Genomic DNA, 15,779 nt, shown 5'->3' with positions numbered 1-15,779 from the left:
AGCTGAGTAGGAACATGACTCGGCTGCTTCCTGCCAGCGTAGACGTTACATTACACCACTTACACTGTACAGCTTTCCATTCCTAGTATTATTGTCCTTTCTACTGTTTCCCGCTGCTTCAAGACATTTGGCCTTAATGGCTTTCATCTTAAAATATCCCACTTTGCTATTTCTGAAAGTGTAAAAATCTATTTAATGTGTTGCCCTCATTTTCTAGGGCCCAGGTTCTACATTTTCATAATATCTTTGGCAGCATAACACTTGTACTGCCTACTCCACATGCTTTTCTATCCTACAGCCAGTGCTTTTCTAAGTAGTTCCCCAGCTACTCTAAATTTTCTGGCTAACATTCAAATGAAGAAAAACACTGATCTTTCTGCATGTTGTTATTTATAGCAGTATGGCATAGATTCTTAATAAACTAAATAAACTGTTTACTATCTTAATCAGTATGCAATACAGATAGGAATGCTGGTTGTACAGCACAATTAAAGGAAAAGAAAGTCAAGAATAAGACCGATACTTCTGTGAATGAATTTCCAGTCCTTGCATTAATCTTTGACTTATTAATGCATTAAATGCATCAGGTATAGCTTGACATCTGTTCTGCTTTACTAGGGCACTCACATACCTTTCTAAAGGCTTGATGAAAGTGCTTTAGGATTCTTTATGAAACATTTGTGGAGGACAGTACTCAGAAAAGACATGATGAGATGTAAATGGTAGTAAAAAGGTCACCACTTACACTCACTGTAAACATAAGAAAAATCATTTAACTTTCATGTGTACCTAATATGCAAACAGTAACAAGGCTTGGCTTACTTTATGTTTCTCATAATTCATATCATAATAAGAGTAACATGGGTGGGGTTGTTTCTTACTACCACCTACGAACACAATTTGTGAGAGATGCAATTACATTAAAAACCTGGAGTCTATGCTCTCTCCCCTCACAAGCCAGTATACCTGGCAGTGAGAAGATTGTCTGCACAAACACCACACCTCAAACATCACCCACACCAACACAACACACCCACATATGTGGAGGTTCTTAACAAAAACATACCTAAACAAAACAGACTTTCAAGAAAAAAACACAAACTTCACAGCCTACCACATCACACACCACACACCTGTGTTTCACAGCCACCGAGGCTTAACCATGAACCCAATATATTCATCACAGGAGACTCCACTGTAAGACACACAGATGTACCCCTCACCAGAATGGATAAGGAGAAAGTCATGGTAAGTTGTTTGTCAGGTGCCAGAATCTGCCACATCACTCATGCACTCAAGTCCCTCAATAAGTACTGCTATGGCTCTGTCATAGCACATATTGGTGTGAATGACCTGAGACGTACCTCTCTGGACTATATGATGAGAGACATGATCAAGCTCACTGAATATGTGTCCCAGGCAGGTATGTCCCTAGCCTTAAGCAGCATTCTACTATCACCCAGAATGATGCCTCAATACAAACAAAAACTGACTGACTTCAACAATTGGCTTAGTTTCTGATGACATTCTATGGGGATCCAATACCTGTGAGCCTGGGAAGACATGACTGACAGACCACAATGCTTTGCCAGAGATGATCTGCATCTGTCTCCCTTGGGCGTCAGGCTCCTGGCAAAGGCTCTTGCCTCCCCCATAGTGACATTTTTTAGGCAATGTCTTGAGGTCAAAACTACCAGCACGAGAATCTCATTTAAACTCAATTTAAAGGTCATGATGCTGAATGCTAGGAGTCTCAACATGAAGCTGCACCCATTGCAAGCATTCTTAACCCTGGAAGATGCTGACATTTGTGCAGTCACAGAAACCTGGTTCAAAGCTGTGGAGAGCACTCCAGCCTTACCTAGTTACTCATCCTATCATACATACAGACCCCAAACTGAGGGCAGAAAGTCAAAGGAGTTGAAGTTTCATTATATATTAAAGAGATACCACCTCCAGACTGGTCAAACAGTATGACGCACAGGAGATGTTCCATGTGCAGTTGACAAGACCCCTATTCAAATCACAGTTAGTTACAGGCCCCCAATGTTGGCTCAAGATGCCCACACCACCTATCTGGACATCCTCGAATCTCTTAAGATTCAACCCTATACCCTGATCCTGGGCAAATTTAACTAGCCAACCACTGACTGGCAGAACTACTTGAGCCAGAACAGAAATGATCAAAGATTCTTTGACTGTGTCAATGCCAGTGCCTTGGTCCAGCTGTTTGACACCCCCACAAGAGGTGACAAGATCTTGGACTTGGTACTAATTGACAGAGAAAACCACTGTAGCATCCCCACAGCGTCATCATCTCTGGTAAGATCAGACTACATAGTGGTCACCTTCAAAGTTACCATCTCCCCTGATCCCCCCCCCCCCAGCTAGGATTAAACAAAAAAAAACTTCTCCAAAGATGATTACAACCTCCTGAGGAAAGGTCTAAACAGCTTCAAAGCCCCATCCACAACAGCAGAAATGACACTAATGTCCAAACCTACAACAAAGTACTATACGACCACTTGCACAAATACATGGGTTCAGCAATAACTGACAGGACAAAATCCTCCTCCTCAAGGAAGAGTAAACCTGTGTGGTGGACATTGGCTACAAATAAACTCTCCAACAAAAAGAAAAAATGCTGTCCAGGACCAAGAAGGAACAGGTACCAAATTGGAAGCAATCTCTCCTTGGCCTAAACAGGCAAATAGGGCTATTAGTGAAGTTTTCCAAAGCTAGCTTCGAGTCAAAATTGGCCACATCTACTAAAGACAATCACACAGCCTTGTTCACATATGTCCGCAATCTAAGGGGGAACACCCAAATCTTCTCAGGACTGATGGTCAAGGACACCATGTACACCAATCTTGTGGATATAGCCAACCTGCTGGCAGCCAGGTTCAGTGAAAACTTCACCCCCCCTTTCCCCCAATCAGTAATCCAGATATCCCCACCCCTTATCTCTAGGGAACATGTCATTAACGCCCTCTCAAGGGCTAAAAACACAGCTTCCATGGGACCCTATAATATGCCAGGCTGCATCTTGCATCATCTCAGGCAGGAACTCGACACCAAGGACTTCGACACTATTCCCCACTCAGGCATAATAGATAAACTATCCCAGCTTGGTGTAAATCTGTATGTCACCAGATGGGCAGCTAACTGCTCACTGGTAGAACTCACTCAGTCAAAATAGGGGAAGCTACCTCAAGCTGTAGACCCATAACGAGTGACATATCCAAGGGACTGCTCTTGGGGCCCCTGGTGTTTGGGATATAACTGTTTGAAAGTTTCTGTGAGGCCATTTTTGCTTGGGCTGAAGGAGGGTCTCTGTGTTGATCAGTGGCAATGAATAACATTGAGCAGCTTCCCTGCCCCCCGTAGAGGTGGTTACTGACTTGAAACTGTAGTTTTATTGGCCACTAGGGGTCATTTCCAAAACTCCTTCATCTTCCTCTCTTAAAACCTAGTTGCCTCGTGGTTTGGGCGTCTTTTCAGGCTTGTTGGCTGTTGGTGAAGCACCCTCCAAGAGGAAAAAACGCTGAGAGAAGAAGGGAGCCACTTTTGAGATTTTAAGTATTTTTTTTCTCTGTTTATTTGCTAAGTTTTTCTGCATAGCTGCCTAGCTTGAGCATTTTCTGGCTTGTTAAACTTGATTTCTGTATTAGTAGCTGTATTTAGAGCACAACCAAAAGCTGTTTGCTGAATTTCCTGTTTGCACTTAATTTTAAATCTTTTTTTCTTAAAACTTGCATATTTTCTGTCCTTGACCTAGCACTCTTGTGTGGGGTCATTTACTGCACTGTTATAACTTGATATTACTTGTGAACCTCTGCTATCTCTGTAAAAAAACAAAAACAAAAAAAAAAAAATCTTGCTTTTTTCCCACTTTTCTGAGAGTTAAAAAAGTTCAGTTACAGGCTTGCTGTTCCTGAACTGTTTGAAAGTTTCTGTGAGGCCATTTTTGCTTGGGCTGAAGGAGGGTCTCTGTGTTGATCAGTGGCAGTGAATAACATTGAGCAGCTTCCCTGCCCCCCGTAGAGGTGGTTACTGACTTGAAACTGTAGTTTTATTGTCCGTTTTGGGTCTATTCCTACTTCTTTCCAGCCCCTGCTATCAAGCACGCTTTAACGTGCTTTAGCGCGAATTAGCACGGAGTTGCCACTAGAGCAGCATCGGGCAGCACTGGTTAAACAAGGTTAAACTCTTTCTGGCTCCAGAAAGTCTGTTCTTCAATTTTTCCCTTAGAACTGCTCTGTTAGGAACCTAAACAGTTTACACCTTCATTAAAAAGTGCAGCACTTGTTCCAATTAGCTTTTTCTTCTCAAAAAGCTCAGCACTTGTCTTATAAGCATATCCCTTGTCTTATAAGCATTCTCTTTGCAGGTCAAGCACTCCTACATTATACAAATCTCTCACTAGCAAAACCCCCCAGGAGTGCCCACTTCCCTGCTAAGCCCACTACTTTTCTGTCTCATACCAACTCATAATTCTTTCTAGCATGTTGAAGGGTCAGATGCTGGCGTCCTCTCCTGCCCAGTTGGTGAATCTGGGAATTCTGAGACAATGTTACAATTGCCTCATGTACACGGACAACCCTCTCCTCCTCCCACATAACACTAACACTTGTGAGAGATGCAGCTATTTAGCCAGACTGGAGGCTGAGCTCTCTCAACTCAGGACTGGCAAGACCAGGCAGGAGGAGAAGGCAACTACACACACCACAATACCAGTCTCACATAACTCAACCACACCACTGAATCAAACACATAAACACACTAAGACATACTCGGAGGCTCTGAGTAAAAATTTAACTAAACAGCAGAGGCCTCCAAAGCAGGCACCCAAGAAACTGCAAACTCAATACACCACACAAACAACACATAAACAACAAAATCAGTGTGCAAAGCAGTCACTGCCCTTAAGGCCAAATACAACACCAAACATACTTGTCATAGGTGACTCCATAGTCAGACACACTGACGTCCCGCTCACCAGACTGAGTAAGGAGAAGGTCACAGTAAGCTGCCTGTCGGGCGCTAGAATCCGCCACATAACGCAAGCACTCAGGTCTCTCAACAGCAGGTACAAGTGCGAGTCATGGTCCCCGCTGGTGTCAACGACCTGAGGCTTACCGCCTTGGGCCACATGAAAAGAGACATTGAGGAGCCCCCTGATTATGTAGCCCAGGCAGGTATGACCCTGACCTTGAGCAGTATCCTACCTTCACCTAGAATGATGCCACAATACAGTGATAAGATGATCAGCTTTAATAATTGGCTTAAATTCTGGTGTCATTCAAAGGGGATCCAATGTCTGTCTGCCTGGGATGACATGCTGGACAAGCCATGCTGCTTCAAGGCGGCTTGCACCTGTCACCCCTAGGCTTCCGGATATTGGCAAAGGCTCTTGCCACCCCATAGTGCCTTTTTAGGCAAGGCTCAAATTCTAAACCTACCACCCTAGAACACAAAAAGGAAAAACTAAGGGTAATGCTGCTCAATGCCAGAAGTCTCAATCTCAAGATGCACGCACTCAAGGCCCTTCTCAGTATGGAGAACATTGATGTCTGTGCTGTGACAGAAACCTGGTTCAAGGCTCCTGAGAGCACCCCAGCACTATCAGGTTTCACCTCATATCATGTGTTTGGGCCCCAAAATCCGGACGACACCAAGAAAGGAGGGGGGGTGTCCATATTCATAAAGGACACCCACACCTCAAGGTTGGTGGCAACGCATGATGCATCGGAGACCATCCAGGTGCAATTAACCATAGGCAAGACTGCTCTGCAATTTGTAGCATGTTACAGGCCACCCTCTCAAACTCAGGAACCTCACATGGCCTTCCTGAAAACATTGGAGGGGATAAATGTATCTCCAAACACCATCATACTAGGTGACTTCAACTACCCTAATATAGACTGGGAACACTACTCAAGCCCAAACACTCTAGCCCAAAGGTTCCTGGAGTTCATAAACTCAAATGCCATGGAACAACTAGTCACCATCCCCACAAGAGGAGAAAACATACTTGATCTCATCATCACGAACATGGGATCACAATGTTCAACACCAGAAGTATACCCCTCACTGGTGAGATCAGATCATAAACTAATCTCGCTGGAGGTCCTCATCCCGCCCCACCTGAAATAAAAAGACCACAGTGAAAAACTTCTCAAAAGCCGACTTCACACTTCTAAAAACTAGTGTGGTCTCCTTTAAGGCCCCTGAGCCAGTGGTAAACATTACTCAAACTGCTGAATCACTTACAAATGCCTTCTACCAGCACCTACAGGACTGCATGGATCAGGCAATCCCAAACAAAACTAAGACTCTTTGTACCAAAGGCAAGCGTCCAGTCTGGTGGACCCCAGCCATAAACAAGCTCTACAACAAAAGGAGGAAGCTACTACAAGATAGAGCAAAATCCTTGGAAGGTAAGACACCTTTGATCATTATAAGTAAAAAACTAAGAGCTCTCATAAAATCATCCAAGGCAAATTTTGAGAGAAAAATCGCCAAGGACTCAAAAGACAATCATAAGGCCTTCTTTAGCTATGTTAGAAACCTAGGAGGAAACTCCCAGATATGCTCAGAATTAGTTCAAAATGATGTGAAGATTACTGAACCTACACACATTGCCAACATACTGGCTGACAGGTTCAGTGCAAACTTCTCCCCCCCCCAAAAGGAGAGATATCTATACCAGAGGATTGTAGCCCCCCAAACATCTCCAACGCCCAGGTGAGAACTGCTCTCTCCAAGGCAAAAAACACAGCATCCATGAGACCGGATGGTGTCCCTGGCTGTGTGCTCCATGAACTCAATGAGGAATTAAACCTGCAGTTAGGACAGCTGTTTAATCTTAGCCTCACCTCAGGATACGTACCCAAGGAGTGGCGCACGGCGACTGTGGTCCCACTTCACAAGGGCGGTGCCTCCACCGACCCTGGAAATTACCATCCCATTAGCTTGACAAGCCTTATCTGCAAAGCCATGGAAAGGATCATAATGGAACTCATAAATAAAGACATAGGGAACTTGCAGACTTTGGATCCAACCCAGTTTGGCTTTGTCAAAGGCAGATCATGCCTTTTAAACTTGGTTGACTTTTTGAGACAGTCACCAAGGCCATTGATGAGGGTAGGGCAGTCCATACAGCCTACCTCAACCTGGCAAAGGCCTTAGACACAATACCCCACTCAGGTATCATCGAAAAACTCATCAGCTTGAATGTAAACCCATACATCACAAGATGGGTTGCAAACTGGCTAAGTGACAGAACCCACAGGGTCAGAGTTGCTGGAGCCATGTCAGACTCAAGGCCTGTCACAAGTGGTGTCCCACAGGGCTCAGTCCTGGGTCCACTCTTGTTCGGCATCTACTTTTCTGAAGTACAAGCAAACACAGGAGGGTTATGGCTGACAAAGTTTGCAGATGACTGCAAACTGGGCGCCATAGTCGAAAACACATCTGACACAGATATCCTTCAGAAGGGCCTCACAGAAACGGATAACTGATGCCAGAGCCATGGCCTAAAGTTAAACGCCAAGAAATGCATAGTCATATCCTTCGGGAAAAACAAGGTTACCCCTAGCTACCATATAGGTGGCAATCCACTGAGCACAGAAGACGTCATCAGGGATCTGGGGACCCAGGTTGACAGTAGCCTTTCGTTTGACACTCATGTTGCTAAAGTAGTTAGGAAAACCTTCTACATTGCCCACCTGATCATGAAGGGATTCACATCTAGATCAAGGGAGGTCATCGTCCCCCTGTACTCATCACTCATTAGACCTATGATTGAGTACAATGCCCCATTCGGAATGTATCTGACCCGACACCTGCAGCAGCTGGAAAGGCCCCAAAAGTTCCTCACCAAAAGGATAAAGGGTCTCAAAAATATGTCTTATGCTGCCCAACTGAAAGAACTCCAGCTCTATTCAATCTCATACCGCTTGCTCAGAGGTGACCTGTGCCTGTCATATAGGGCCATGTCAAACCCAGATATGATGAATATGCTTCACCTCAAAAAATCTAGATCCCTCAGAACCACAAGGGCGGGAGACTTAAACCTTGACACGGTTATTAATAGAACGTGCTGGAGGGACAGATTCATCACCCAGAGACTCCCTATGCTGTGGAACAAAATCCCGGTACATGTGAGGCAGAGCACCTCGCTGGCCTTGTTCAAGAGGAATCTTGACCAATGGATGGGAGATCGCAGATATACCCCAGGGATTACTTCAGTGTCACTGCTTGACAGAGGCACAACAAAATAATAGGCATAGTTTTATTCAAACTAAAGGGGTGGCGAAAGCCACATAACTATGGGCTTGGCTTATAAATGCCCTTGGGCAGATAGCCTAGTATGAACCTATGAACCTATATAATTCTCTGAGGTGCAAGCCAAAACCAGAGGTCTGTGACTGACAAAGTTTGCAGATGAGTGCAAGCTAGGTGCTGTCATGAACTCCCCTAGTGAAGTAGACATACTACAAGAGGGTCTCACCCAGACAAATGACTGGTGCCAGAAACACGGCCTCAAACTAAACACCAAAAAAATACATCATCATCTCCTCTGGGGAGAGTGATGTCTCCACAAATTATCACATTAATTACAACATCCTAAACAAGCAAGCAGTCATGAGGGACCTGGGCACCCAAGCTGAAAGCTTTCTACATGGCTCACCTCATTAGTAATGGTATTTCTTCCAGAAACAAAGAAGTCATAACTTCCCTGTATTCCTCCCTTATCAGGCCCATCATCCATTATAACATCCCTTTCAGCATGTACCTCATGAAGCACATGCAGCAGCTGGAGAGACTACAGAGGTTCCTGACCACAAGAATGTAGGGCATCAAAAATCAATCCTACATGGATAGGCTAAAAGCCGTGTCCATCTACTCTGTCTAATACAGACTCCTCAGAGGTGATCTATGTCTAGCATACAGAGCAATCTCTGACTCCACCTTGATGAAACTGCTGCATATCCAAAAGCCAAACTCTACTTACGTGACCCGCACACAAAATCTCAACTTGGTCTGCGACATCAATAGGACTTATGGTGGGATAGATTGGTCTTCCAGAGATTCCCTCTCTATGTCAAGCAGAATACTTCATTATCCCTCTTTAAGAGGAACCTGGATGACTGGATGAGAAATAGAAAATGCACTCCTGGTATTCCACCTGTGTCTCTGCTGGACAGGGGCATCGGTTGCTGACTTGTGGGAACATGGGCTAATTAAATGCCTAGGCTTATAAGGGCATCAGGGCCAGTAGCCTAGTAACTTGGTATGATCCTATGATGATGATGATTAAGGTCTTCACCTTATAGACACAAGGTACAGGGTTTGATTCTGACTTTGAGTTATTGGCTAGGCTTAAAATGGTCCTTCACGGGAGTTAGCCTACAATGAACCTATGGAACTATAAAGACATGTTTACAGCTAAAATAATATAAAAAAGAGGAATTAAAATAAACCATATTCACTACACTTCAAATTTAAATAACTGAATAACAGCAAAACCAAACAGCTTATAAAATAAAATTATACACACTTTTTGTTTGCTTGTTATACACAGATAAGTGCATGACTTAAACATTTTAGGTTAACAAGGGAAATACTCTATGTGCTTTTTACAAACATCTGGCCATTTTAAAACAGATGGCCACAATAATGCCTGGGCCATGACTTTCATCCAGTTTCAGTTGCCATCCAAGTTGGTAAAGGACTGACTATGGGACGAAAATCTGACTGATGACCAGCTCACGACTTCTGGGGTTGGGGGAGAGGAGAGGGGATTCCTCACTATGAGAGTTGCATGGTGGTAACCATATGAAGTCAGTATGAGTGCACTTGCTTGTGTGAGTAGGAATGGACACATGAGCAGTGCAATCCCACTTGACTATGCCATGCATCAAAAGAAAAAAATGCAGTATGCTTGAAGAAAATGACTCCCTACATGCACTGTGAAGATGAAAGATCAAATACCACCTCTTTCCTGAACAGTGAAAGAAATGCCGTTGAGCAACAAGCAAAGTCATGATCAGCCTGAGGTCAGTGGAGGTGATGGAAGGACCACAAATGCTGTTTAGGCAGTAGCACCTTGGACTGAAATGGTAACAAAAAAGAATCTGTCAGATTAGACTATTTCATAGTATGTGTATATGTGTATTTTACTGACAATGCGGTAGTGGTGCTGTGGTAGCGTTGTCGCCTCACAGTAAGACGTTGTCCGGTTCGATTCTCAGCTAGAGCATCTTCTGTGTGGAGACATGCGTGAATTGGCGTACCTTCGGTGAAGGTTGTGCATCACGGCTGGTAACTCGGCATGTAAAAATCAACTACCAATCATTAGCGGACCGGAGTTCCGCTGTGGCGACCCCTAACCGGGAAAAGCCGAAAGACACAACAACTGACAATATGAAGACTTTGATGATAACACTTGTAACAGGTTGCAACCAAGAAACACTGTTTTGTGCCCATAACTTGCTATAATGAATGCAACTAAAATTACACTTCGGCATTTACCAAATTATGTGAAGTACACAGTAGAATTACTTTTGTGCATACTGATTGAAAATATGCTTAAACGTTTAGTATTCTGCCATACTTTAAATCGGTTAAAAAGGTGGGCTTTTTACATGTTCCAATTACTGTGGGAAAATCCCAGTTTAGCCATACCCTTCCACATCCTGTGCAGGCTCTCAATGAAGCATTAAGTCCCAGTTTCAATAATGAACAGTATTAACAACTTCTTATTTATTTATTTTTTGAATGTCTGTGCTGGTGACATTTATTTGATTTTTTGGTAAAATATAAAACAAAACCTAATTGTGAAATGACTGCATGTCACAACTTCTGCTGCTCTTGCAGCTCAACTGTAAATAACAAGAACAATAGCTACAAACACCTCTTGAAAAAACACAATGCTGTTTTATTTTATTTTATTATTGTCTTTAACGTCCTTGCTTGGGATGGGAGGGACAGTGAGTGGCTGATGATCAAGCAGATGTCTGCAGCTTATGAGAGACACAAGGAGGAGTTAGCTGTGCTTTGTCTGGAGCTTATGAGAGATAGAAGGGGACATTAGCCATGTGCTGTCCGAAGATTTTGAGACATAAAAGAGGGAGTTAGCTGTGCTTTGTCTGGAGCTTATTAGAGATAAGGGATGGGGTTAACTGTGCTTTGTCTGGAGCTTATGAGAGATAAAAAGGGGAGTTAACTGTGCGTTGTCTGGAGCTTCTGAGAGATAAAGTGGGTGTTAACCGTGCGTTGTCTGGAGCTTATGAGAGATAAAAGTGGGGTGTTAACTGTGCATTGTTTGGAGCTTATGAGAGATAAAAGGGGGAGTTAACTGTGCATTGTCTGGAGCTTAAAAGAGACAAAACGGGGTGTTAACTGTGCATTGTCTGGATCTTATGAGAGACAAAAGAAGGGAGTTAACTGTACATTGTCTGGAGCTTATGAGAGATAAAAGGGGGAGTTAACTGTGCATTGTCTGGAGTTTATGAGAGATAAAAGGGGGAGTTAACTGTGCATTGTCTGGAGTTTATGAGAGATAAAAGGGGGAGTTAACTGTGCATTGTCTGGAGCTTATGAGAGATAAAAGGGGCAGCTACCAATAAAGAAATCCCAGGAAGTTGCTCAATCACAATGCTATTACCTAAGTGTTCCCAAAATAATATGCAGTCCACCACTAATTTATTCTTTGTTGAAAGGAAAATTAAGGCATGGTCAACCAGCTATTGTGGACTTCTGCATTCTTTCTGTTTGCTCACCAATATACCCATTTTGACGGAATGGTATAAACAAAATAACTACACTGCAGTGGCCTTTTAATAACCTACTGCATTATCCTAATTTGTTTTATGGGTCATTAATATTTGTAGGTTCTTAGGTTGGTACTAGGCTATCAGCCCTAGGGCCTATACAAGCCTAGCCATAACAATTCCCCTGGCTATTTCTTCCCACACTATTTACTTCCCTGGACTCCTGTCTAGCAGGGCAACTGACGTGATCCCCGGGGTGAATTTCCTTTCTCCCATCCAATCGTCAAGGTTCATTTTGAAGAGGGCCAAAGAGGCACTCTGCTTGACATGTATGGGCAATCTATTTCAGAGTCTGGGGAGTCTCTGGGTCAGGAACTTATCCCTCCAGCATGTTTCAAAATACTCAAGTGCCACATACAATCTATTTATATTTTGTTGTTCCAGGTATTCTCTTTGCATTGCCTTCTGTCAGTTTATTTCATTAAAAATATAAATAATAATATAAGCTGCAATTAACTTGGAAAAGGTTAAGAAAACTGAAATGACTGGTTTCTGTGGGTTTATAACATAAATTAATGTTTGCTTTATTTGTGGAAGACTCAGATGCTGAGTTCATCTTATCGAAAATCCATACCAACAGACATGGTTATGGTAATGGAATGTGGCACAATGAACCCTCTGTATATAAATAATTCTTTATATTCAGAAAATGAATGAATGAACAAATGTGAACTGCCACATTACTGATACATTAAGTGTGGCCTGAAACAGTGTCACCACAAGACCCTTTCTGAAGAAAACTTTGAAGTTGGCACTGCAAGAACAGGTATGCAAAGCTCTTCAAAGCCTAGCACAATGCTGAATCAAGTCACCATAACAGGTTTATTGCTGTGTACTAACAAAGCTTCTGATGGCCTATTTTGATTGCAGTAATGGAAAGCAATAAACCTACCATAAAATTACTGAAGACCTGTTTTATGGATGTACAAAGACTTCATTGAGACACTGATGGTCTGTTTCCAGAGCACTAATGAAAAGCAATAAAAGTGCCATGCTCCTAGCTATGGACTTAATAAAACAACTTTTTTTAACTAAATTAAAATAGCAAACAAAACAAGTGAAGCAAGCCAGATTTGTCCAACTTCTTCAGAAGTTCAGCACAATCTACATAACTATAAGTATAAAGGGTCATCTCTTTTAGCATGCTTCTTCTTCCAGCTACCAGCCTTCATTCACTATGCATGCCAATGATCCACCAAAACATTTACTTCCAAGATTACCTATAATGCATAAATGAAAGTTATGTACTTACCATAATGACAGATTCATGTTGTCTTTTTCCATCCATCTCAGCTGTGTTACCATATCCAAGACTGGCACCTTAGACTTTTCAGTTCAAAAGCTCTGTCATCTTTCCCTTAATACACTGTCCTCACCGATTATCATCAGATCAAGTGTGCCCTGCCATGACCTATAAACAGATGTAGAGAAAACCTGTTCTAAGAAAAATATGAATGAAAAGTTCTCAAGTACGATGGGAAGAAAAGAACAGCAGAAGTAGTCCCTCAAGATAAGCTTTAGACTAGTCTGCACAGACAGCCAGAAGTGGCTCAAAAGATGGCAATTTGGAAGGGGGAAATGGGGGGGGTTGAGACAAACAAACAGAAGACAACATGGATTTAGAGTTATGGTAAGTACATAACTTTCATTTTCAACATTGTCTTTTCCATCTGCCTCATCCTGTGAGTTACAGTCCCCAGCCAGTCAAACAATGGTGGTCAGAGGTGAGGGCATTCCACAAAATGGTAGAGCCAAATGTCGACCTAGATCTGAATCGTATGGATACACAATTGTAATGATTTACAAAGGTATGAGTTCTTGACCAAGCAACAGCTGCACAAATATCATCTAAAGGCTCTTTAGCAAAAAAGGCAGCTGAAGTAGCAGTAGCCCTTGTGAAATTCAGTCTAGGCCTACCAGGTAAAAGGATTCCTTTTGATGAATAAACAAAGGAAATACAATCAGAAAGCCATCTGGATAAGGTAACTTTTGAGACAGGTTTACCCAATCAAGAACTGGAGAATGAGACAAAATGTTGATCTGATTTTCTGAACACTGTATTTGTGTCCAAATAAAATATCAGTTGGCAATGGACATCCAAACTGTGTAGCAAGTACTCTTTTTTGTTAGTGAAGTTGGGAAAGAAAAAAGGTAAGTAGATTGGCTGATTCATGTTTGACTCAGAGGCCACCTTGGGTAGAAAAGAAGAGGTGGCTTGCACAGACACCCTGTCCATATGAAAAATAAAGTAAGAAGGTATGCAAGATAAATTCTGAAGTTCTGAAACCCTTCTTGCAGAACTAATTGCCACCAAAAATATGGTCTTCAAAGATAGCTGTTTCAAATTTACTGTAGAGGTTGGCTCAAAGAGAGATAAAATCAAGGCTTGCAAGAGCAGGGTAAAATCCCAAGGAGGTACCGGATCTCTGAAAGGAGGTCCCCAGCGGAAGGTATCCTTCAGAAAAGCTTTAGATAGTTTGAGTAATGCAGTAGGTATATTATTCCTGTCTATATGAACATTAAATATGGCACCTAACTGAGTCTTTATAGTGAAATTGCTAACATCAAAGTGAAACACATCTGCCACAAGATCTAAAATTGCATCCATAGGAACAGAAAAGAGATCTAAATCTGACTGGTCAAATGTTTCTGGGAAGAAGAACAAAGGATGTAAACAACTGTCTTAGAAAGCTTGGGATCTCTGGCCATCACTAGAACTGGAGGAACCAAGTGGTCAAACTAAGGGATTTGAAGTTCAGATGAGGTTGACCCAAAGGGTGAGAAATCAATTCTGGAACAGAGTCCAGGGCCCATGGAGGGTACAACAGACGAAGTCATAGAAAGCAGAACCATACTTGTCTTGGCCAAAGGATAACTATAAGGATCATGGACACTCTGTGACAGGTCAATTTCTAAAGAAACTTAATTAATAGGGAAGTCAGGGGATAGGCCTATAGGAGACCCAGGGACAAAGCATGGAGAAAAACATTATTTGGTGACTGTCCCTTTCGTGAGATCAGGACAAAAAAAAAAACTGCTACACTTAGTGTTGGAAGAAGATGCAAAGAGCTAGCAGCAGGGTTGATCCCAGGGGATGAACACTCACACAGCCATTTTTGGATTGGGAAACCACTCATAAGACATGTGGGTGTATCTGCTAAGATTGTCTGCTGGTATGCTGGGTTTTCCCAGGGTGTATACTGCTGTCAGAAATGGCTGCAAGGACACTCATGGCCTCTTGACACAGACTATATGAGTGGTTTTGGCCCCTTCCTGCTTATTTATCATGCCACTGCTGTACTGTCAGACTGGAAGGCTATAACACCCGTGGGGAAAAGGTACTGAAAGTACTGCAGTGCTATGAGGATTGCTCTCATCTCCAAGACAATGATGTGAAGACTAGCTTCTATTGGGGACTAGCTACTTTGGGCTGCCATCCCTTTGAAATACCCCATCCCCCACCCAGGAGAGAAGTGTACATGGTAACGGTGGCCTGGGCTGGAACCTGATAAAACTCCAGCTACCAAGCCATGTGGCAGCATATGTTTTTGAGACAAGTGAGAAAATCCATGGGATGAGACAAAGTTAACCACCAGTGGACCAACAGGATCAAGGAGTCAAAGAACTATGTAAGCTGGAGGCCTCTGAGAATTTAGAACTTAAATGGCATGGATCTATAGAGAGGATGGCCTGCCAGAAGGTAATTTGGCAATTTGATTGACAGTTTCCAGATGCCAACTAATGAATTCCAGTACTTGACATAGTTCCAGATTGGACTTGCTGTAGTTCAAACTGATGCACAAGGACAGACACAGTCGGAGCAACTTGCACCTGGCTTGGATTAGAGATACCTTTGAGGTTGTTGTAAGGAGCCAGTAGTGCAGGTAAGAAAAGACCTGGATCCCAAGCACCAGGTTGGGCAAACTTTCAGAAATGTTG

General features: G+C 42.8%; 1 protein-coding gene across 2 annotated transcripts in view; it reads right to left on the bottom strand.

Annotated features, from left to right (window-relative positions):
* The window catches only part of MYO5B (myosin VB), a 3,346,216-nt gene that overhangs the window by 1,401,369 nt on the left and 1,929,068 nt on the right, over positions 1-15,779 (bottom strand). The gene's annotated exons all lie outside the window — the stretch shown is intronic.

Source organism: Protopterus annectens, chromosome 1.part1 (genome assembly GCF_019279795.1).
Source record: "Protopterus annectens isolate FY-2018-M chromosome 1.part1, PAN1.0, whole genome shotgun sequence".
NCBI classification, from domain to species: Eukaryota; Metazoa; Chordata; order Ceratodontiformes; family Protopteridae; genus Protopterus; species Protopterus annectens.
Note: the sequence above shows the minus strand (reverse complement) of the source record. Positions and strands in the feature narration are given on the sequence as shown.